The following is a 25,389-nucleotide window of genomic DNA, read 5'->3' as shown; positions in this document are numbered from 1 at the left end:
CAGAGGGAATTGCTAATACGTCGGCGAGAGTGCTGCGGGAGAGTCTGTCCAGATTGTCCACTCCGTTCACCCCCACCTGAGGAGGCAGCGAAAGGGGGCCTCCACCCATTGCGTACAAGACATTCTGCAGGCACTTAGCCCTATCCTGCATGCTTTGCTCCTTACCCCTTCCCAGGGGACTGAGAGAGCTGCTCATCATAGCCTCACCGCAGGGGTTACCCACCCAACTGAAGATGGAAAAGCCTGACGTAGGAAGGGAGGAAACATTGGTTACAGATTACGCAAGGGTTTAAAAATAAACCTCTGTTCTCAGGCTTGTGCTCTATGTGGTCTTTTCCTCCAGAGGAGAATGGAAAACAAAGATGAGACAGACCTTCTAACAAGTCGACCTGTCTGGGAGAAGACATCTCACAGGTAGGTTTGACCCTATCGACGATCAGGACAGATGACTGTAGAGCTTATCTGTAGCTGGTAAGTCTCCCCTTTCACGATGTCGAATGGGTGGATGTTGTTATCAAAGAGCAGTGTTGGATTGGCCATGTGATAAGCCGACCACGCATCCGGGTTTATCGGGGACATTCCCCGATTTCTGGAGGTGGTCAGGCAATTGGAGAAAAATATGAGTGCTGAAATTGAGACCATCCCCGATTAACCGTTCATTTTTCCAGGCACCAGTCTCCGGAGGCTCTTGTTCACTTTCAACCACAAATTCCATAGCATTTATTGAATACCTAATGAGTGCGGGGAACCGAAACGAGCACTTGGGAGAGTTCGATATTAGTAAAAGATACGATCCCTGTCCCTCGTAGATCGTCAGCCCCATGAGGGATGGAGTCTGTTTCTAATTCCCATCTGTATACTCTTTCCCAACCCAAGTACAATGCTCTGCACATGGTAAACACTTAGTAAATAATATTACTATCTCTTCAACGGCTTTTAAACTTAAAAGGAGCTAGCAAGAATGTCCGTGTCTGGATTGGAGCGTGCTCGGTGTGGGGTTAATTTAGGTACCACAGTATTTTGGGACTTGTAGTTTAGAAGCCCCACAGTTATGTCTGTGATTATGCTTAGATTTATAATTTAGTGTGTTTGAGGAATTTTAACACCATCTTGAGCATTATTTGACACAAGGTCACTGACACGTGAGCACCAGCTGGGACAGGGACCGTGTCCAACCTGATGATCGTGTATCTTTCCCAGAGCTTAGAACAGTGTCCCGCACAGAGTAAGTGCTTAACAAAATCCATTAAAAAAAAACAAAACACCTGCAACTTGGACATCACTCTGAATAAATGATGCTTCATTTTCTACACATTGACCTGTCTCTTTAGGGTTTCATTCATTCATTCATTCAATAGTATTTATTGAGTGCTTACTATGTGCAGAGCACTGTCCTAAGCGCTTGGAATGTACAATTCGGCAACAGATAGAGACAATCCCTGCCCAACGATGGGCTCACAGTCTAATCGGGGGAGACAGACGGACAAAAACAAGACAACATAATCACGTTAAATAGAATCAAGGGGGCCGTACACCTCCCATCCTGGGGAAAGTAGCCGACTTTCTGCTTAACTAGAACTGAAACTCTGTTTCCAACTTTAAACCCTGGCTCTCTCTACCTTCCATTAGAACTGCATCACTACCCTGCATTAGTACAAATTTGGACTTTTCCCCACAAGTTAGAAGCCATATTTCCATTGGATATTAATGCCAAAGTCTCCTCTGCCTTGTAACGGTAATAAAAAAATTGTGGAATTTGCTAAGCCCTCACTGTATGCTAAGTACCACACTAAGCTCTGGGACAGATAGAAGATATTCAGGGCAGACAGAGTCACTGTCCCACATGGGACTCATAGGCTATGAAGGAGGAAGAACAGGTATTGAATCCCCATTTTACAGATGAGGAAGCTGAGGGTCAAAGAAGTGAAGTGCTTTGCCCAAGGTCACGCAGCAGGTAAAAGGCAGAGCTGGGATTAGAACCCAAGTTCTCTGACTTCCAGGCCCATCTTCTTTCTGCTAGGCCACACTGCTTCTGTACCTGTTGACAATGAGTTTCCCAACTTCTTCCCCTCATCCTCATCCCCCAGAGGGACTCTAAATCTGAGACCTTTACTTCCTGTTTCACTGGGATTTTAAAATATCTGAGACCACAGGAACAAAAGGCAATATCTGCTTGAGTTCAGCCTGCTTCTGACAGAGGAAAACTGCTGCTTCTTAATATTAAGAGGAGGATTTTTGGTAGGCAAGGTGAAAATTCCTGGAAAAAGATATTTTAATCACGTGTGTCATATTTCATGGCCGTGACTGTTTGTATTTAGCATACTTGTTATCCTTCCTGCTTTTGCCCCGAGGACATTGGCGGGAACAAAAACACATACATCTTTGGAGATTACCCTTTCTGCATCCCTAAGTAATATGCCCCTTTAAAATAATTTCCACTAAGACCTGGTATGTTTTCTCTAATGGGAACAGACAAATAGGGTTTGAGAATGCACACGGTTGCTTCTCATTGTACTTTCTCCAGCCGGGAGATGAATCTCTAGCAAGACACCTCCCACAAGCAGTTTAAATAGCTGCGAGCTTCCAATCTACCTCATTCGCTTCCTGCCCTGTGCTCGGGAACACTCAATAAGACACTGGGAAAGGACACGGTGTGATGAACAGAGATGTTTTAAAGGCACTTATTGAACCATTCAACGCTCCTGCCTGTTAAGAGACATGTAGTACTCAGCTGCTCCGATGTATAAGGATCAAACTGTTAAATAAGGTCAACAGCATTGCCTATTGTAACACAACACTTCATTTCTTCCTAGAGATGAAGGCAGATTGCTTCTTCCTTTCTGTCTCCCTTCCTTTCCCCTTGCTTGCTTTTTTGTTGTTGTTGTCGCATTTTGGGACTCAATAAGTGGAATATCAAGATGTGAATGAATAGTTAACCTTTGACGCGCCTCCCCCGCCCGCCCCCACCACCAACCTTTACAAATAATGATGTTATGCTTTCAAACGTAGAATGCAAAAAAAAAAAGAGAGAGAGATTGGATGCCTGGTATAGATGAGACCATATCCGGAGAGATAAGAGAGGCTTCAGAGTCCCTGAGCCCAGAGGAAAATAGCTCTCACGGGCCATCCGCTAAAAGACACGCATTTCCTTTAAAACTCCTTTCACAACCAGTTAGCTCACCAAAAGGAAAATGCATAAAAGAAACGATGTTATGAGGATTAATGAGATGTTTGTGAAGCAAACTCCCCAGACAAAAGTCAGCCTGGAAACCCAGAACCATTTAAATGATCATAATTGCTATTATGATTATCATTAATAATTAAAGTGACGTTGGAAGCAATTATTTCCTCCCAACCGATTCCAGCCATGTTGGGGCTGGTGCTGTGGTGCTCAGACATCCAGCCCCCGGACTTCATTTTGACAGCAGGGCCCAGGAGTGGTGGAAAAAGACATCTTGGAACCCTTACGTTGTCGCTGAATCACGAGAGAACCAGAATCACACCTCCTCCAGGATGTCTTCCCTGATTAATCTTTCATCTCCCCACCCTATTTCCTCCCCTCCTACTATCGCTTCAAGTGTTTCCACATCATCTAAGCCCTTAGATATTTCCACCCACCCCTGCAGCACTTTTGCACAGATCGCTAGCCTCATTGTGGGCAGGGAATGTGTTCGTTTATCGTTGCATTGTACTCTCCCGAGCGTTGAGTACAGTCCTCTGCACACGCTGAGCACTCAATAAATATGACTGACTGACTTTCACCTCTGTTGCTTCTTCCTCCCTAGAATTTGTTTCTGTGTCTGTCTCCCCACTTAGACTGTAAGTTCCTAGTGGGTAAGGATTATGCCCCCTCTAGACTGCAAGCTCCCTGTGGCCAGGGAACATGTCTACCAACTCTGTTGTATTATACTCTCCCAAAAGCTTAGTGTAGTGTTCTTCACCCAGTAAGGGCTCAATAGATACCATTGATTGATTGATTGATTCTAATCATACTCCTAGCTTTACCTCATCGACCTCTGGGATCTTATGTCCAATATGTTCCTTTCTCCTCTACCCACAGAATGTTTAAAGAGGGGATCGCTAGATAGTTATGTTCTAAGATCGCTAGATAGTTGTGTTCTAAGACCACTGGGAAAAGGAGATTAGAAAAATGCCAGGGATTTTTATCAATATGCAAAAAAGGGAGAAATTGCATCCTGCCCAGGAGATTTCAGTTTTAAAATCAGAGCTGTCCTCTTAGTTCCCTGGACTAAGCCTCCAATCAGTCAATCAATCAATTATATTTATCGAGCACCTACTGGGTGCAGAGCCCCATAGTAAGTGATTGAGAGAAGACAACAGAATTTGTAGACATAATCCCTGACCTTGAGGAGTTTATAGTCTGGTGGGGAGACGGACATTAAAAAAGCTACAGACAAGAGGAAGTAATGGAGTGGAAAGGGCACCACAAAGCCAATCCAACTTTATGGACAGTGATCCTCCCATGTGGCAAATTCCCCAAAGACTTGCCGTCTTCAAGGCAGTTTATCAAAGGGATTATTCCTTTCCCCAAGGGCATTAATCCTTGGTTCTGGCTCTGTTGGCATACAGGAAGAGGAGCAAGGGGAAGAGTTAGGGTAGGTTGGGTTAAGCATTTGGGGAATCAGAGGGCTGCCCCACATTTCCCGGGGATTGGCTTCTCCTCTGTGGAGGAGGTTCCAGAGGGGCCCACCGGGCTCTGGGCCCACTGTTCTACCACTCTTCATCGCCATGGGGCTGGGGACAGGGCTCAGTTCCAGTCTAGGACAAGCAACAGCAAGCGAGACTTACCTCAGATAGACCCTCCCGGGTATTTCCAAACTGCTTCCCACCTCCCTGGTGCAGGATACCCAACCGGTAGATTTGCCCACCAGTCAGATCCTGCCTGGGGAAGCCAATCAGAGTTGGAGACAGGAAGGGCAGCTCCTAAACCAATGATTTAATTGGAAGCATCTGAAAGAACGAGGTTTCCCAGAAGCCTTTCATTAGTTCAGAGTCATAGATCAATCAATTAATGGTGTTAATCGAGCACTTAACTGTGTGTATTCATTCATTCAATCGTATTTACTGAGCACTTACTGTGTGCAGAGCACTGATTTAAGCACTTGGAAAGAACAATTCAGCAATAAAGAGAGATAATCCCTGCCCTCACCGGGCTCACAGTCTAGAAGGGGGCAGACTGACATCAAAACGAATAAACAGGCATCAGTAAAAATAAAAAGAACAATAGTTATATATACATCAAAACAAGTAAACAGGCAATAATATAAGTAGAATTATAAATATGTACATATATACACAAATGCTGTGGGGCCGGGAGTGGGGGTAGAACAAAGGGAGCAAGTCGGGTTGATGGGGAGGAGAGGGGGAGCTAAGGAAAAGGGAGGCTTAGTCTGGGAAGGCCTCTTGAAGGAGGTGAGCCTTCAGCAGGGCTTTGAAGGGGGGAAGTGTGGTGGATTTGAGGAAGGAGGGTGTTCCAGGCCAGGGGTAGGACATGGGCACAGTTCCTGCCCACAAGGAACTTAGAGTCTAAAGGGGGAGATGGACATTAATATAAATAAATAAATTACAGATACGTACGTGAGTGTTGTGGGGCTGAGGGAAGAGTGAATGTCCGGTGATTAAAAGGTACAGATCCAAGTGCATAGGCGATACAGAAGGGAGAGGGAGTAGGGGAAAAGAGGGCTTAACTGGGGAAGGCCTCTTGGAGAAGACACAACTTTAAAAGATTTGTAAGCTGCTCACTTATTAGGTACCCGGAAGAAGATATCAACCAATCCATCGGATTGGACTGTGTTCAAACTGATAACTTTGTATCTACCCCAGTGCTTAGAACAGTGCTTGATCCATAGTAAGTGCTTAACAAATACCATTTAAATGAAAAATCAATGTTATTTCTCAAGGGCTTACCGTGTGCAGAGCGCTGTAGTGAGGGCTTGAGAGAGAACGTTACATCTATTCTTCTAAGACTGTGAGCTCATCGCTAGATTGGGAGCTGGTTGTGGTCAGGAATGTGTGTGTTGCTATATTGTACTCTCCCAAGCACTTAATACAGTGCTTTGCACACAGTGCTCAGTAAATACAATTGAAAGAAAGAAAACAACAGACCCATACAGCAGTCCCCAGGGATTTCCGTTTCGACAAATGCCTTCTTATTTTTCATTCCACTTTCATGCGATGAGAGTAAAGAGCGGAAAATTTCAGGGTCTGAATTTCAAACTCTTGGTCTCCTTGGGTCCATCTGAATCATTTATGAATGGCTTGAGGGCACTGATTCCGTGCCAAGTTTCCCACCTCCCTTCCTCACCTCTCACTCCCGTTGTTTTAGAGAAAAAACAGCTGGGAGCAGCATCTGGAAGAATGGCAGCGATCTAGTTTTATCCCATTTGATTCCCACTGGCTTTTGTGTTTTCCGTAAATGACTGAAAAAGTTCTCAGTTGGAAACAGCCAGAAAAGCTGGTAATAAAGTCAGAGTTGAACTGAAAGCTCCCGAGTGCTTAGTACAGTTCTTTACATTCAATAAGAGCTCAATAAATACGGTCGCTGATGATGATGAGGAAGATGATGATGATGATGATGATGATGGTGTTAATCCTACCTACTTCCCTCGGTCTCGCCTATCCCGCCGTCGACCCCTGGGTCACGTCCTCCCGCGGTCCTGGAACGCCCTCCCTCCTCACCTCCGCCAAACTGATTCTCTTTCCCTCTTCAAAACCTTACTTAAAAATCACCTCCTCCAAGAGGCCTTCCCAGACTGAGCTCCTCTTCCCCCTCTACTCCCTCTGCCATCCCCCCTTTACCTCTCCGCAGCTAAAGCCTCATTTTCCCCTTTCCCCTCTGCTCCTCCACCTCTCCCTTCCCATCCCCACAGCACTGTACCCGTCCGCTCAACTGTATATATTTTCGTTACCCTATTTATTTTGTTAATGAATTGTACATCACCTTGATTCTATTTAGTTGCCATTGTTTTTACGAGATGTTCTTCCCCTTGACGCTGTTTAGTGCCATTGTTCTCGTCTGTCCGTCTCCCCCGATTAGACTGTAAGCCCGTCAAACGGCAGGGACTGTCTCTATCTGTTGCCGACTTGTTCATCCCAAGCGCTTAGTACAGTGCTCTGCATATAGTAAGCGCTCAATAAATACTATTGAATGAATGAATGAATGAATACCTACTTAGACCATGAGCCCGTATGTGGAATAGGTACTGTGCCCAAACTGCTTACCTTGTATCTATCCCAGTGCTTGGCAAATAGTAAGCACTTGACTAGTCTTATTATGAAAAAAAAAATCACACACATTGGTACCAGGAAATTGCCTATATAAGCCTATACTATACTCTATGTACCTTATGGGAAGCAGTGTGGCTCAGTGGAAAGAGCCTGCACTTGGGAGTCAGAGGCCATGGGTTCGACTCCCAGCTCTGCCACTTGTCAGCTGTGTGACTGTGGGCAAGTCACTCAACTTCTCTGTGCCTCAGTTCCCTCATCTGTAAAATGGGGATTAACTGTGAACCTCACGTGGGACAACCTGATGACCCTGTATCTCCCCCAGTGCTTAGAACAGCGCTCTGCACATAGTAAGCGCTTAACAAATACCAACATTATTATTATTATTACCTTACTATATAAGCCTATAGTACAATTCATTAACATCCAGAACAGTTAATGAGTAATACTTTGGTTTTATTTCTATGGTGCCCTCACACTGTTTATAAAGATAATTGTGCTATTCCTTAAGCACTTACTGTATGCCAAACACTGTACTAAGCCCTTGGGAAAATACTACATATTAAGATCAAACATGGCCTGTGTCCCACATGGGCTCACAATTTAAAGGGGAGAGATTACAGGTATTTAATCCCCATCTGATTTTTGCACTCACAACATCCATGTGAGGTAGGGAGAAAGGCAAGTATCGCTAACCTTATTTTGCAGATGAGGAAACAGAGGTCCGGAGAGGTTGAGAGACTTGCTCAAGGTTATACAGCAAATCGATGGCAGAACTCAGATTGAGAAGCAGCGTGGTGGAAAAATCATGGACCTGGGAGTCAGGGGACCTGGGTTTTTGTTTTGTTTTGGTTTTATATGGTATTTCTTAAGTGCTTATTATGTGCAAGGCACTGTATTAAGAGCTGGGATAGATAGAAGATAATCATGTTGGACGCAGTCCTTGTCTCACGTGGGCTCATAGTTTTATCCCTATTTTACAGATGAGATAACTGAGGTACAGAGAGGTCAAGTGTGATCCCCGCCTTTGAAGAGCTTGCAGTTTAGCTAGGGAGAGAGAAATTAAAATAAATTACAGGGAGGGAGAAACACAGGACATGAGGATATATACAAAGGGCTGTGAGGTTTGGGGTGGGGCGAGCATGGAGATGCTTAAGGAGTTAGGACTCAAGCGAATAGGTGACCCAGAAAGAAGAGAGACTAGGCTGGGGTTATTAGTCAGACTTTCATTCATTCATTCGATCGCATTTATTAAGTGCTTACTGTGTGCAGAGCAATGAAATAGGCACCTGGGAGAGTACAACACCCTGTCCAAATTGGGTTTAGTTGGTATTGCCTTTCCCCCCCTCCTCTGCTCCAGGAATCTTTTTTTTTTTTTTTTTTACTTTTTATTACACCGACACAGGAATTCTCCTGGGCTTCATTTGGCCTCACACAATTAATAGCAATAGTAATATCTGACTATTTCCTACCCAGAAGCCCGAGCGATGGAGTGGAGTTATGCAAATCAAGAACTTTTGGAAAAAAATGGAGTTGGCTCGGTTAGACCACTGCCTGTTAGCTAAAAAAAATCAGAGGAGTTCTAGATCTTTTAACAGGTATATTCACACCACATCTCCTGGGTCAGATTTAGTGATAATTTGACTCAAACTAATATCTACATAAGGAGATTTTGCAAATTTATAATTTCCAAAGGGCACACATCTGCTAATATTCTATTATGATTTCTTAACTCCATTTCTTTCATTAAGGAGCTAATTTTGTTCCCAAGTGGATCATTAGCTTTTACCCATTTTGATTAATTTAGTTCATATTATCAACAGCCACCTAGGGCTTCATGAACTGCATGGGAAACTTTGAGCTCTTGCTTTAACCCAGTCTTTCACTATGCGAAATCTTGTCAACTCTAATTGCCTTTAGAGAAATTTAAATTCTTCTCCTCTGAAATCCTTTCCAGCGGGCAGACAAATCTCAGTCTGCAGCTGGGTGTCCCTGCTCCTACTCTGCTCCCCAAAGCTGGTTTGAGGGGTGGGGTGGAGGGGTGGTTTCTGGGGGATCCCCGCTGGGAGAAAGTCTCTGGGAGAAAGGCTCCCCAGAAGGAAGAGGTCCCAGGACTGACTGTGGGATGAAGGAAATCCAAGCGGTAGATCTATCCCAGCATCCTTTATCCATCAGTGGAATTTATTGAGCACCTACTGTGTGCAGAACACTGTACTAAGCGTTTAGGAGAGTACTTGCAGCGTGACTCAGTGGAAAGGGCCCAGGGAGTCAGAGGTCATGGGTTTTAATCCCACTTGTCAGCCGTGTGACTTTGGACAAGTCACTTACCTTCTCTCTGCCTCAGTTCCCTTCTCTGTAAAATGGGAATTAAGACTGTGAGCCCCACGTGGGACAAACCTGATTACATTGTATCCCCCCCAGTGCTTAGAACAGTGCTTGGCACATAGTAAGCGCTTAACAAATACCGTTATTATTGTTATTAATACAACAGAATCAGTAGATACATTCCCTCCCCACAAGGAGTTTACAGTCTAGAGGAGGAAAACAAGGAGGGGGGGGGGGCACATGGAGGAAATACCCTAATCTTTCCTACCTGACTTCCTAGTCTTTGGAACGTTTCCAATCCCTCCAGGGGTGCATGAGAAGCAGTGTGGCCTGGTGGATAGATCACGGGCCTGGGAGTCAGAAGGACCTGAGTTCTGATCCCAGTTCCACCATTTGCTGTGTGACCTTGGGCAAGTCACTTCACTCCTCTGGGCCTCAGTCACCCCATCTGTAAAAATGGGATTAAGACCACGAGTCCTATGTGGGACAGGATCTGTGTCCAACCTGCTTAGCTTATATCTATCCCACTGCTCAGTACAGTGTGTGGCACATAGTAAGTGCGTAACGAATACCAAAAAAGAGACAAAAGACATTTGAGGCGTGTCCTGCTAAAATAGGGATTTTTTTTTGTGATGCTGTTGCTGACTCGGGGACCCAGTGGGTCTCCAGGAGGCCATGGGAATACAGGGTGGGTGGTGAAAGAATGAGCTGCTCTTTTACAATCGAGAAATAATGGGTGAGGACCTGATTGCTTCAAGCTGGAAATGAGAGCATTGCTAGCAAGCCCTGCCTCCTTCATCCCTGTCACTGAACCGCCCTCCTCCCTCCCTGGGGTGCAATACCAGATTGACAATATCATGTACCCCCGTTCAACACTGCTCTCCGAAAATGTACATTGCCCTGTCTGGGCAATTACATCAGCGGTTTCAATTCACCGATCCTTGGATGCATTACCGCTAATAAACTTCTCAAGACTTCTCCCTTAGGTGGCAGCCTTTTGTTTTCCAATTCCCACCCCAGTGACCCATTAAGGTAACTAGATAAAGATCTCTACCTCAGGAAACATTTTTATTGTGAGTTCCTCTGGAGTGCTGGCTGATCCAAAAACCAGGGAGGTCAGGGTAGGGGGCTGTAGAGGAGAGTCTTTAGAGGAAGACTCTCTAGAGTATATATTAAATAAAAGTCGTCCCACACAGTCATTTAAATCGACAAAATCCAATTCATTTTTTTCCCCTTCCTCAGGGCACTCATCCGATAAGGGGCAATTCTCCAAAATCCCACTCAACAGTCTCCTCTAAACTCTCTCCCGAAACCTCCTGAGGGCAGCCATTTTGAAATCAGATTTTCCGGTCTGCACGAAAGGATAGATCAGTTAGAAAATACCACCAACTGCCTTTAGAAACTGACATGGCAGATGATCCTGTGGGGAATGGGGGTTGTTGCTAAGGGTCTGAGGCGACAGCAAAGAAGACTTCTGAATATCTCAGCTTCACCACTGATTCTCTTGGCTACCATGTCATCTGCCTCTGCTTTGTAAATAACAGTTATATGATAATTGGGATATTTGTCAGCACTTACTTTGTATCAGTCACTGCAGACACAAGATCATCAGGTTGGACACAGTCCCTGTCTCTCACGAAGCTCAGTCTTAGCGGGAGGAAGAACGGGTATTTAATCCCCATTTTACAGATGAAGAAAGTGATGCACAGAAGAAATTAAAGGACTTGCACAACATATAAGAAGGAGAGCGAGGATTAGAATTCAGGTTTCCTGATTCCCAGGTCTGAGTTTCATTCCACTAGGTCACATTAGCCTTTCATGAAGTAACTTTGGGACCCAAAAATTTTGAATTCTTTCTTCCAAAGGAATCACAGGGACACAGTGTTTTGTTATACTCATCAAACAAGTTAGGTGAATTGGTGAAGATTTTGATTTTTCAACATTTCAGATTTAATCTTCAAATGATAAACAAAATTTTTTCCATTATCATCAACAGTATCCATTGAGACCCTCCTCCTTGGATAGTAATAGAATTAGTTGCAATAGTAATACTAGTACTAAGCGCTGGGGTAGATACGAACAAATCGGGTTGGATACAATCTTCTTCCCACATGGGGCTCACAGTCCTACCTATGAGGGAACAGAGGCACAGAGAAGGCAACTGACTTGCCCCAGGTCATACAGCAGAGAAGTGGCGGAACTGGAATTCGAACTCAGGTCCATCTGACTCCCAGGCTCATGCTCTATCCATTAGGCCACGCCGCTTCACTTAGTAGATACCGCAGTTACTAGTATGTTCCTGATGAACTAAGCGTTAAGGAAAGCTCACATTATAGTACACTCGCCATGTCCAACACCACCCGCATGTGCCGAGCTATTTCTTCCGACACATCGTATTCTATCTGGACACGTGCAGGGTCAGATGGACTTTCTCTTATTCCCCAACAGCATGCTGGCCAAAATGAGGAGAGAAAACATGAAACGTGGAACTGAATGCACATGAAATAGAAATTCACTAGATTGCAAACTCCCACTAAATCACAAGCTCCTAGAGGGCCGGGATCATGCCTAGCGACTGTATTGTACTCTCCCAATCCCTTAGTACGGTGCTCCGTTTACCATGAGTGCTCGATAAATACGGTTGATTGAAAGCCTCCCAGGCGGAAATCAGAAGGAAAGCAAATATTATTCTAGCCATTTTTTTCTTGGAAACACTGTCTATTTCAGACTGTGTAAAATGATACATAAAATCAATCGGTGGTTGAGGTTTGACTGAGGTTATACTTTTTATGCATCTTGCTATTGGTTATGGATGTTTTAATTTAATCAAGTTCCAGATTTACTGCGACAAATAGCACTGAGGTTACTCAGCTGACAAGTTAATACAAACTACTGACGTTGATACTTTATTAGATGGAAATGCAGTGACATACAATTGATCGCTCCCCTTATGAGCATGATATCATTCACTGGGTTATTGTCTCACTGAATGAGTTTGGTAAGAAATGGTTGTCCACACAGCGATAAGCTGACAGTGGAAGCTTTGTGCCAAAAGAACTGCGGGAAGTAGAAATAACTGCTTGCTCTAAATAGAAAAAAGAGGGGAAAAGAGTATATATATGACAACTAAGTAAAATTATGGCTGCTTTCCTTTCAGTCAGAGTTCATAAAAATTTAATGCTCATTCACTTTCTGTAACCGGAGTTAAAATGCTGTGACTTACCCCAGTGACTTAGTTAAATCACTATTTTGAAGCAGACTTGAGGAATGAACTAAAATCCGTCAGAATGATCATTTTATGTCACCTTTTCCAGAATTGAATGGTCTGGCCCATTCCTGAAGTGGTTCTTAACTGAGAGAACCCTCAAATCTCGCTATCATAAAGTGATTTTGTTCTTATCATTGTCACATCCATTTTGATGATCACTTTACTTGGATAGCTGAAGTGTAGCCCTGATATTCTCAGAGTATCTACCAATCGACCATTAGTGAGACTACGTCTTTCTCCCTTACAGTACCAGCCTTTTTTCAGGAAAAAACCTGGCTAGCCTAGATAGCTATTTCCTACAACAATTTTCTGCCTAATTATTCATCAAAGCGTAGGCCTTACCATAGAATATTCAATTTCTTGCAGCATTTCAGAAGTAAAATGTCACAATACTCCTTGTTGAGGAAGAAAGGGTCTGTACATTGAAAAGGCTCAACTATCCATCCCATTTCTGATTATTTCCCACTTTTAAATTGATCCATAGCACAGACTTGTATTAATTCCTTATCTGTTTCCTACCTTCTCTCTCTCCCCACTGGAGATACTTCAAATAACTACATCGCAGTCAAGAAATCCTTAATCTTAGGCAACCCTATCACTTCCGAGAATTGCCGAGATTGGTTTTCATTTATTTTCTCAGATGAATGGGGGTAAAAATGACTTCCTGATGGCTAATTTTCCCAATTACCATCAATGATTCTTCTCCCGCTCTGCCATGCTAATAATTGACCTGCTTTATCACCCTGGATATATGAAAAGCTCTTAGCCCATAATTATCTTTTCGGTTGTTCTGCGGTGCTTTTTTTTTCCCTTCAGGCGGCTTGAGCCGTGTTTGTTTCAAACTTTCTACTTGGACCCTTTGGATGAAGTGGTGGTAGTAATGATATTTATGAAGAACTGACTGGGATGACTGTAATCAATTCATGAATGCTATTTATTACGCTCTCACCATGTGCAGAGTACAATTCTAAGCCCTTAGGGGAGTACAGTACAACAGAGTCAGTAGACATGTTCCCTGCCCACAAGGAGCTTTCAGTCTAGAGGAGCTTACAGTCCAGAGAGAAGCTAGCAATCTAGAGATTTACCCCAAACCAAACTCTCCAGGTTCCACTGAGTGTTTTCCACTAACTGTCCATCCGTTTCTGTCATTTGTTTTCTGTCATTGTGTGCTTGCGTGTCTGTGCTTTTCTCACATCCCGCTCTTGACTCCAAGTCCTAGGGCAGGGAATGTATCAGGGGGCTCCCTGTGAAACTTCCCCTCGGTGCTTGGTGAGGTCTGTGCTGCTGTAACACATGTTTTCTTTACACAATTTGGATAGACCGTTCTGGAGGGATCCAGAAACACACTTCCCTACCACTACTCTTGTCTGGATGCAATACTATCCGCCACTCGGCACAAGTAGAAACAGTCTGGGAAGAATTGTTTTGCGCTTGCTTGTGTTATTGGTACGGTAATGAGAGTTTGATTAAAAATGATAATAATAATGATAGTGGTGGTATTGGCTAAGCGTTTAGAATGTGCCAAGCACTGTACTAAACACTATGGTACTCCCCCAAGGCTTAATAAAGAGCTGTGCACCCAGTAAATGCTCAGTAAATACCCTCGATTGACCGATGGCTTGGCAAGGATTGATACAAAACGATCAGATCAAACACAGTCCCTGGACCACTCGGTGTTCACAATATAAAGGGAAGAGGACCATTCAGCCATTTCCAAAATGAATGCTCAGTAAATAACTCTGACCACTGGACTACAAACTACGAAAGACAGCACTGGACTGGAAATTAAAGATCTGGCTCCCATTTCGGTCTTTTTCTAAGCACGCAAGCCCCTTACCATCTCTATAATGAGGGGAATGGATTGGTGAGAATGAGGAGTAATGATCCTCAGTGCTCCCTATTTACACAGGGATGCTGTGATAATAAAAGAGATCGTACGTGAGAGAAGTCTAGCCGGATAGAGTGGAAGCTCCTGGTGGGCAGGGAGCATGTGACTCCTTTATTCTATGCTTCCCAAGTTCCTAGCACAGTGAACCACATCACAAGGATGCTCACTAAATTACCTTCCTCCTCCTACTACTAGATGTTTGGATGAAAGAGCTGTAAAGTTGAAGCATTAAACGTATTTGTCGCGAGACAGTGAAGCATTTCACAAATATCTTGGATTGGAAAACATCCCTCCATGGATGAGTGGTCAAAAATTCATTTTCCCCACCATAGGCCCATGGAAATGGAGGTTGGGAAGAAAGGGAATGTTGGCTCACGGAGTTCTATGCATCACGGAGGTTCCCAGTTTGTGGCAGTGCCACAAACATCAACTCCATGGGGTGGAAAGATGGTCAGTGTCTCTTCCATTTCCAACTGGGAGGGGAAAAGTTATGGTGCGTAACTCCATAGCTGCTTGGCAGGACTTAGAGCTTCACTCATCATAGATTTCTGACAAGAACGAGAACCTCCTACCGGGGCTGAAGAGAGCTAAGTGTTTCCAGTCAGGACCGAAAAGCCTAAAATCAGGCCATCTATCATTCCCAAGTCTCTTCCTGCTTGCTCTCCTACTCCCGCACTCAAAATGAAAAGTTGGTACCCCGGTGACACCATCTTGGATTTGCTGGATGGGCCGAGGTGTGATTCCATTAGAGCCCATCTGTGCAAGTGTGATGAAGTTAAAGATGGTGTCTCTTTGAAATGACCCAGGCATAGGCGAAGTTGGACATTAACCTTCGCCTAACACCCCAAAGATGGGCAGCCTCCACCGACAATCAACTGCCCTTCAACTTCGACACTTGATCTTGATTGACATCAAATTTTGCCCTCATCGAACAACAAGGAAGTCATTCCTGAAACTGGAAACGTAAGTGCTGTCGGCCCAGGTAGTTTACCTGGGCTAGGAGGTTTTGGGAGCTGGCCTTGGTGTTGTTTAATGGAATCGGACAGATGACAGATTCTCCCGCAAGGCAGTTGGCGAAGCAAAAGCATAAGTGAGTGGAATTGAAGGACCAGCTGTCCTATCATAGCGGTAAATACATTCCACCAGGTTTAGCTTCTCTTAGGACCAGGAGTAATGCCATCCTGGGCCAGTCCATTGCTCCATCCAGCCCAGTGTTCACTTTCTGACAGATGCACCACAGGATGCTGGGGAAAAGCCTTCTGTCTCTCATACCCCCAACCCTGTTGTCACTGGTTTGAAATCTCTAATGAATATTGTAAATCTTCAGTTATCCAACGTCAACGAGATCAAATGAGTAAATGAATTAGTTAAGGTGTTTAAGTTAGTGATGGTATTAATTAAGTCCGTAGTCTGGGCTGAGCACTGTGTTAAGTATTGGATGGAAGACAAGAGAAAAAGTTCAGACGAGGTCCCTCCCTGGGAGAGGGAGGACAAGCACATAGAAAAGAGAAGTGGATTAAAGGCAACAAATTACAGACGTGAGAAGATTTTTAAAATGTAAGAACCCAAAGCAGAGAGCAGTAGGTAATCACACCTGATATTTCTCCATGCCCCAGACAGCAATCTCCCAGCAGTCTATCAATCACTCAGTCAATCAATCCATAGACTTTATCGAACACCTACTTTATGCGGAACACTGTATTTTTATGGTATTTGTTAAGCCCTTACTATATACCAGGTATTGTACTAAGTGCCCATTTTACAGACTTGTCAAAGGTCACTCAGCAGACAAGTAGCGGAGCCGGGATTAGAACCCAGGTACTTCTGACTCCCAGGCCCGTGCTCTATCCACCAGGCTGTGCTGCTTCTCTTCCACAAAGCACCATCCCCTTGGACAATTCTGATGCTTGGATGAGCCAGACCTTTCCGGAGTAATATTCCTGGGCTCATTAACTGAACCCCCCTACAGCTGGTCTGGTCTTTCCCCCTCCCCCTCCCTTCTCCCCCTCTCCTCCTGCTCTCTTCCCAAAGGCAGCCTGACCTACCCGAGCCCCCTCAGTAACTCCGGATTGCCTCCGCCTTCTGCCTCACATGTTTTTTTAAAAAGTTGTGCATTGGGGCAGCTGTTTCCTTTGAAGCTCTTTTCTTTTATCTTTTTCTCAAAATAGTACCTGTCGTACCAAGAGCCAGCCAGAGAAACTTCAGAGTCGTGAGCCAGGGAAAGTGTAAATTTATCTCCCAGTGATCTGACCTACATAATACTTAACTGCTTTTGGCCTGACCATTTTCCCCAGCTGCCAAGCCAAGTGGAATTAAAGTGACTGTTGGAGCTCACTGGGTTTTAGTTTGTATGACTCGGGTTCATCTAGAAAATTAATAACTGTCTGGGAGAAATTTAAAGGTGATGAGTTCTAAGTACAGAGTGGGTTTTATAAAAGGCATATTTCTCGTGATATTTCAGGGAGATAGGATTATTTATCAAAACGATGACTTGGGCATTTCTCAGGGGTGGAAGATTATCTTGTCTGGTTCAACTGCCGTTTTATTATGACGGGTGTGTGTTTTATTACAAAGAGGCCAAATTGGATGCCATATCTTTGTCATGCAACTGTTTTTCTGAAGGCATCAGAATCACCCTCATTTACAAAATGTTGCACATTATCAGATGTAATTGAAAAACATGGGGTTTGGAAAAACATGAACCTAAACAGGTTTCTTCGAGTGATGCTGAAAATATTTAAATTTCTCTCATGGAGCTGTTTATTCTCGAAGGGGGCTATCAACTACGTTTCTCCATCTTTTTTTAAACCCTCCTCGCCTTGAAATGCTTCCTTGGAAACTTTGAAACGGAATCCATTTCTTGCTGATGAGGTTATTTTCACCTTGGCAGAAATGAGGCTGTATTTGCTCCCATGTTTCCAAACGGCAATGTAAGAAGCACGGCTTATTTAATGTAATTTGTTGTTTCTACTCCAAAATCCATTTTCCTCCCTCCTCAAATCCAGGAACAGGGTTGGTCATCACCATCTTCATCTTCAACAACTTGGAATGAGCAGCTCTTGGGTTCAGAGCCCGATGCTAGCACAGGGGAACATACACTAGAAACAAAAGAGATGATCCCTGCCTTCAAGGAGTTTACAACTCTTTTCCTTCTGCAATTTCATTTTGACCTTGCCAAACTACTTCCAGGGCACTAAAAAATAAAAGGCCACCCACAAATGAGGAAGATTTGGTTTGTGACAAAAAGGTAAATTAAGGATGAGGTCATAGGAAGGTGTTCTAGACTTTCAAAGTAGATAGAGAAGAGAGAAGGACTTTTCTGATCATTTCACCCAAGCAAATCCTCTTCCAGATTCAGTAATGGTGGAAGGCATTCAACACCCAAATATCTCCATGTAAAAGAATTCAGTAAGCCAGAGTACACACATACACACACTCACATTCACACTCACAGAGAGAGAGAGAGAGATTTGGGTTGTATCGGGCATAAGTTTCTTCTTCAGAAAGTAGAAGAATCTATCAGCATGTCTTCTGGAGGGATGTCTTACTAATGCTTCTGAAGGTGAATGGATAAATTGGCAGAAGTGATTACAAAATAATCATTAAGAAAGGGAGGAGAGAAGCCAGAAAGATAAAGAAAATGAACTATAAGCAAGCGGGATTTTCACAGACCTAGGGCACTGGTAGAGTGACATGGTGGAGATGTAAAGGAGTCAGGGAAAGCTGGCAGGGCCTAAGGAAAAGAACTCAAACCTGAGAGTCTGAAGATCTGGGTTCCAGTCCCAGCTCTGCCTACTGACAGACTGGGTGACCTTGGGCAAGTCACTTAATCTCTCTGTTCCCCAGTTTCTTCACCGTGAACTGGGGAGTAAGATCCCTACTCTATATCTTCAGTTGCAATTCCCAAGTGAAACCAGGACTGTCTGATATATCTACCTATTACTTAGCACTTAATAGATACCCTAATTATTACCAGTGTTCTACACATTCAAAAACAAACTTGATAAGCAACCAAGCTGGCTTAACTTAAAACTCTATAAAGAAATGACAAGGAAAGGCATAAAATGACCAGATTCTTAAAGACAAGTATAAACTGATAGTATAACCGTTCAAAAACTAAATTTTAAAAGGTGGTGCTACAATTGCAGGGGAAACGTTTCTTCATCTTCAGTAGACAAAAGAAGATGAGCCATTTACTCCTGGGAGACAAGAGAATGTTGGAAAATGGAGACTGAACAGAAGGGGACAAATTTTTTCACTTCCCTTTCTCCTCTTCCTCTTTCTTCTTCTTCTCCTTCTCCTTTCTTGCCTCTCCTTTTTCCCTTTCCTCCTCTACCCCGCTTTGTTCCTCTCTGTTCTCCCCCCACATCATTTCCCCCCCTCTTTTCTTCTCTCTCTTCCTCTTTTCCTCTCTCTCCCTCTCTTTGCCCATCCCTGAAAGCCCCAAGCCCAAGGCTCCCTCCTCTCAGTGCTTGGCCCAAATTCAGCCCCACTCAAAATGAAAAGTCGAGCCCTCATCCGGAAAATCAACCGAGCCAAGGTCCCTGGTTTCCAGTAACTTCCAATCCAAGAGGGCCTCTCGTGCTCAGTTCTTCTGCTCCTGCTTCTCTGGCCCTCTATGCCTTCCCTGTTTCGCACAATTCTCCTTTTTAAAGGTCCTCTGTGTTCCATTATAATGTGCATTCTCATTACTCATTTGGCTAGAAAGCTGTTAGAGAACTGGGGGACGTCTAACATGAGCCTATTCGGACCTATCGCGGGATGAGGTGTTGGAATGAATGGCCTGTGTAACTCCACCAGTGCTCAGATGCACACAGCGATGAGCACAGTAAGTACTAAGGTGCAACCTCCAATGACAACTGGCTGTGTACCCTCCTATCTGACAGGATTTCTCCTTGCTCTGAGCTTACGCTGTGGTGTACGCTTCTAGGTTGTTCTGGGCGGCTGATTGACCACTGCTGACCTTGGGTCTCTGCACCGTCTATAACCCTCTCAAGGCTGGCACGAGGCCAATCCCGGTCCCTCTTAGGGCGGCAGCGTCAAGGGGAGGAAGAAGAAGCCTCAGATGTTACCTCTCGATTAGGCAGATGTGCAGATACTAGGGTTCCCAGGGCAGGTGGGATATGGAATGAGCAGTCCCTAGCACATCCGAATGGTGTTCTCCCAACCATTCGGTGTTGCTCTGAGCCGTGCAACTTCATAATCGGTCCCTTCTACAACGAGGCTGAGAAGGTGAAGCCAAATTCACCAGATATAAAGCCAACTGCAAAGTAGAGGAAAATCACAGCGTTCCCCGTACAGTGTCAGACTGCAGCAACTGGACACTAAAGCCGATTGAGGAGAGTGAAGCCTCCCAAGAACGGAGCATCATCAAGCGGAAAAGAGATAGACAAATGATTCTGGGAGGCGGGAGAAACCGAAGGTGTAACGGAGATCTGGATTTTCCATGCGGGAGAGGATTAGGGGCTTTCAAGGCTGACAATTGTTGTCAGTGTAGTTGACATAAATTTTGCTAATGTTAGTGGAAATGTACTAGCACAGTTTACCAAAGCCATCTACAGCTGTTAAGTTGGAGTAAAATGGAAAGAAACTGTGGGAAGAAGACCACAGGAGGTTTGATACTTGTAGACACGAATGAAAGCATAATTTAAATGGCCACATATTGGATGGATTTTTAAATACGACACTCTTTCCTTCAAGGATGAAGCTCTTCCTTCAAGGCCTGTGGAAGACTGGAGCATGATTCCCTTCACAAGGGATCTCCAGCAAAGGACGAGAAGGAAAAACCTCTGCTGCTTGGTCGTGGCTTTGGACTTGGAATCTAAAGGAAGGTTGTTGCTCCCCTGCTTTGTGAACCGGTAAGTAGACATCATTGCCTCTAATAATAATAATAACGATGGTGGTATTTGTTAAGTGCTTACTATGTGCCGAGCACTGTTCTAAGCACTGGTGTAGATACAAGGTCACCAGGTTGTAGCGTGGCTCAGTGAAAAGAGCCCGGGTTTGGGAGTCAGAGGTCATGGGTTCGAATCCCGGCTCTGCCGCTTGTCAGCTGTGTGACCGTGGGCAAGTCACTTAACTTCTCTGTGCCTCAGTTACCTCATCTGTAAAATGGGGATTAACTGTGAGCCTCACGTGGGACAACCTGATTACCTTGTGTCTACCCCAGTGCTTAGAACAGTGCTCTGCACATAGTAAGCACTTAACAGATGCCAACATTATTATTATTATTATTATTATTACATGAGGCTCACAGTCTTTATCCCCATTTTACAGATGAGGCAACTGAGGCGCAGAGAAGTTAAGTGGCTTGCTCAAGCCCGGGCTCTTTCCGCTGAGCCACGCTGCTTCCGGGTTAGGCTACCACATGCCAGCATTTACCACCTTTGTGGGACTTCCTCATGCCACCATCTTTATTGCACCTTATGGAGTTTGTATGGCTCACAGAGGTGATCTTCAGACTTTCAGGGCATGTTTTCTTGGAACTGTGCATAGTTCTCTCAACTTGTAGAAGCAAAGGTATTTACTGAGCACTTGCTGTGTGAGGAGCACTGTACTAAGCGCACGGGAGTGCACAGTACAATGGAGTTCTTAGATATGAGCCCTGCCCTAAGGAGCTAGACTCTGTGGAGGATCAGGGAAGCAGCTTGGCCCAGTGGAAAAAGCTCAGGCCGGGGAGTCAGAGGACTTGGGTTCTAATCCCAAATCCTCCACTTAGCCGTGTGACTTTGGGCAGGTCACAACTTCTCTGTGCCTCAGTTACCTCATCTGTAAAATGGAGATTAAGACTGGGACAGGCACTGTGTCCAACGTGATTATGCTGGATTTACCCCAGCGCTCAGTAGAGTGTCTGGCACATAGCAGGTGCTTAACAAATGCCATTAATAAAAACACCAAGCAAACCAAAATAGGAACTTACCTAATGTAAGTTATACATATACAAGCATCATGTCCCAAATCAGGGCTGGGCAAATTGAAATACCATCCAGTCATTGTGAAAATCTCTGTAACTCACAGAGAAGCAGTGGGGCTTAGAGAAGCACTGTGCCTTAGTGGATAGAACATGGGCTTGGGAGTCAGAAGACATGGGTTCTAATCCCAGCTCCGCCACTTGTCTGCCGTGTGACTCTGAGCAAGTCGCTTCACTTCTCTGGGCCTCAGTTACCTCATCTGTAAAATGGGGATTAACTGTGAGCCTCACGTGGGACAACCTGATGACCTTGTATCTACCCCAGCGCTTAGAACAGTGCTCTGCACATAGTAAGTGCTTAACAAATACCAACATTATTATTATTATTATCATTATTAACCCAGGTGGAGTCCAGGCATGGCATTGGAGCGGGAACATTTCCTGGAACATGACGAACTGGAGCAAAATTCCCTAAAGAGGTGAGGGAGATGGTGTTTGGGAGACAAGCCAGTGACTGGAAGAGAAGTTCAGGTGAGCCAGAGACCTCCTGAAAGGTGTCAAGAGAAATGAGAAGAAGGGCATTAGGTAGTGAGGCCAGAGTGCATGATGATTTAAGCATGTGGAGAAGGTTGAACTCTGTAGAAAAAAGTTAAGTGTAGCAAGCCAAGGGGGGAGTTTACTTAGACCGAGAGAGGTCGGGCATGTTCCAAGCATTGTATTAAGCACTGGGGAAAAACAGCACAGAAGAGAATTAGACATCCTGCCTTGGCCTCCAACCAGTTCACAGTCTTAAAAAGGAGGAAGGGGTGAAGGGGATTGATGACAGACACATAAGGAAAGACTGAAATAACAAAAACACAGAGACGGTGAATACCTAAAGGGTTGCAGAATAGTGTGGCTGTTGGAGCAGAGTTTTGGGCTCCTTACCTCCTCAGGCAGGGCAGTTCAGAGTCCAACAGAGACTAAAGCCACAGTGGCCACAGCCTTGTCAACATTTAAAAGTTGTGAAGGCACGTATCCACACGCCTCAGTCTTCTCCTCATCGCACTGTAGTGCTTTTTCCCCCTCGGGGAGCAGCCATCTTTAATGGAAGAAGGGGCTTGGAAGTCACAAGATTTAGAAGAAAGGCACCGGGGCAAAGGTTTGTGTTAAATTATGCTTAGGCTCCCAAGGAGAAAAAAATCAGGGTCCGAGAAACAACAGAGCTCTTTCAGTTTCCATACGGGGCAGCAGTGGGAGAGGGCCCGGGCTGTTGAAAGTGGGCAAGCGGCACTAGAACATTCTCTTTGAAGAGAGTCAAACTCCTTTGATCTGAACGCCGCATCCAGTTGCATTAGCTCAGAGAGAAGATTTGAGGGGAGCAGGAAAAGTTTGGCTACAGAAAGCTATATGGCTGCATCATCTCTGCACAGGAGTGGCTGATCATCTTGGGCTCTGGCCAGCGAAGGCAGCCAGAACCAGCCCAGATCTGTGGGGATGGAGAAGGAGGTGCTTTTGGGGAAAGCCATAGTGAATCCATGGAGGGAGATAGATAATAATAATAATAATAATGATGATGATGGCATGGGTTTAGCACTGCCAAGCACTGTTATAAGCGCTGGGGTATACACAAGCTAATCAGCATGGACACAGTCCGGGTCCCACATGGGGCTCACGGTGTTAATCCCCATTTTACAGATGAGGAAACCAAGACACAGAGAAGTGAAGTGACTTGCCCAAAGTCACACAGCAGACAAGTGGCAGAGCTGGGATTAGAACCCAGGTCCTTCTGACTCCCAGGCACACCCTCTATCCACTAGGCCACACTGCTGTCTGCCCTACCCTCCAGAAGGGGTGTGGATCGGCTCTTACCTTGCAGTGGTGAGCAAGGAGGGAGGGGGGCCCTCAGGATGGAATGGGTTTGACGATTGCAACAGGCTGCTTGGAAATAAGATAGTCATCCTCTTTGATCTTTATCCAAATGCTTAAGACTCTGCCTTATAACATCCTCGGCTCTCCCCACTATCACCCTAAACTTCCCTACAATGTGGAATGCATCCATACCCATCTTGAACTTATGCGGAGCGGCTGCCCCTTCAACTTGCCGTGGTGATGAATTCCATCTGCTTCCCTCTGCTGCGTAAAGTGCTTCCTTTTGTTTGTTTTGACTCCACCTCCCCAGAGCAGTGCTGTGGGATCTGAGGCAGAGCAATTCCATATTCGACCTGCCCCCACTCTTCACAATGTTATAAACTTCTATCATGCCCCGACTGCACCTGCGTTATTCTACCCTGAAAGGCCCTAATCATTTCCTCCCATTTTCATGTAATATGGTATTTGTTAAGAGCTTACTCTATGCCAAGCACTTTTCTAAGTGCTGGGGTAGATACAGAATAATCAGGCTGGGGGGCTCACAGATTTAATCCTCATTTTAAAGATAAGGTAATTAGGGCACAGAAGTTAAGTGATTTGCCCAAGGTCACACAGCAAACAAGTGGCGGAACTGGAATTAGAGCCCAGATCCTTCTGACTCCCAGGCCCGTGCTCTGTCTGCTAGACCGCACTGCTTCTATTCCGGCTCCCAGATCATCTGTACAGTCCTTCTATCCTTTCTCAAACAGTGAAGAGGGAGAGGGAGAAATTAGTGTTCCATTGCTTACTGAACATTCAGAGTTAGAATCAATCAGTCAATCAGTCATATTTATTGAGTGCTTACCGTTCTAGGCGCTTGTGAGAGTACAGTTTAACAGAGTTGGTAGACCCGATCCCTGCCCACAACACGCTTAGAGTCTACGGGGTAAATGAAGGTCCATGATCGGCCCATTTCAAGAACAACTACTGCCATGACGGACACAGATCAAGCCATTAGAACCGAAAGATAACCCACCCTCACTGTTAACATCCACACACGTGTCTTCTTTGCTCCTGGGGTCCCGAATGGAGCCTGAAAACCAGTTTTTTGGTATTTATCTGTTAAAGACTACTGCGGTTCACCTTGAAGCAGGCACCTGAGCTCAGCATGGGTAACAAAGCTGTACCTTCGTGTTAGGCTCTCACACAGAGTGGAAAATCAATTTCAATCCACCCAGGAAAGAATTACGAGTGCAGAAGGTCACTAAATGCTAGCAGTTGCTCAATAGGCTTATCCTTGTCCGTACTGCATGGCTGCTCTTCCAGGAGACAGGTGGAGGGAGATGGGACAAGTGCAAGGTTGGGGAAGGAGGACTCTCAAAGGAGCCACAATATAAATACTTTAAAGAACGAGAGGGAGGGAGGCAAACTACACAAACACACGCTGGGCTAGGTCCGTGTGGGTTTGCGCCGAAAGGCTCCGGAGAAATGGGTCAGCCCAGGGAAAATACGATGGCTATAATTCTGTTCAGGGTCGCCCTTGTCGGCCCGGTTTGTCTCCTCTTTAAGTGGTCCCTGCCCAAAGCAGGCTTACCTAAGAGAGATAACTCACACGACTCCCTTGTCTCAGGGAAAATCTTTGCTCCGGCTAATTCTGGATGCCGTTTTGGATCGTCTCATACTTGCAGGGAGCCTTTGATGGAGAATGCCTTTTTTTGAGGGTGATCCTGAGATCTGAGCAGGGGCTGAGATTATGATGTCTGCAGGGGCTAACGTCATACTGCTTTCAGAGCCGGACTGGGAGGTGCGGCCCATAGTTCTGGAAAACTAGCATCTGGCTTAATAATAATAATAATGATTATTATTCATTCAATAGTATTTACTGAGCGCTTACTATGTGCAGAGCACTGTACTAAGCGCTTG

General features: G+C 44.9%; 1 long non-coding RNA gene across 1 annotated transcript in view; it reads left to right on the top strand.

Moving 5' to 3' along the window:
- Window positions 1-350: 350 nt before the first annotated feature.
- Window positions 351-25,389, top strand: part of LOC114807327 — a 28,856-nt gene continuing 3,817 nt past the window's right edge. The window contains exons 1-3 of the long non-coding RNA XR_003755371.1: window positions 351-414; window positions 20,427-20,584; window positions 22,041-22,167. This is a non-coding gene — a long non-coding RNA (uncharacterized LOC114807327). The remainder of the gene's footprint in view (window positions 415-20,426; window positions 20,585-22,040; window positions 22,168-25,389) is intronic.

The sequence above is a fragment of the Ornithorhynchus anatinus genome, chromosome X2, assembly GCF_004115215.2.
Source record: "Ornithorhynchus anatinus isolate Pmale09 chromosome X2, mOrnAna1.pri.v4, whole genome shotgun sequence".
NCBI lineage: Eukaryota > Metazoa > Chordata > Mammalia > Monotremata > Ornithorhynchidae > Ornithorhynchus > Ornithorhynchus anatinus.
This window is presented reverse-complemented; position numbering and strand designations above follow the sequence as displayed.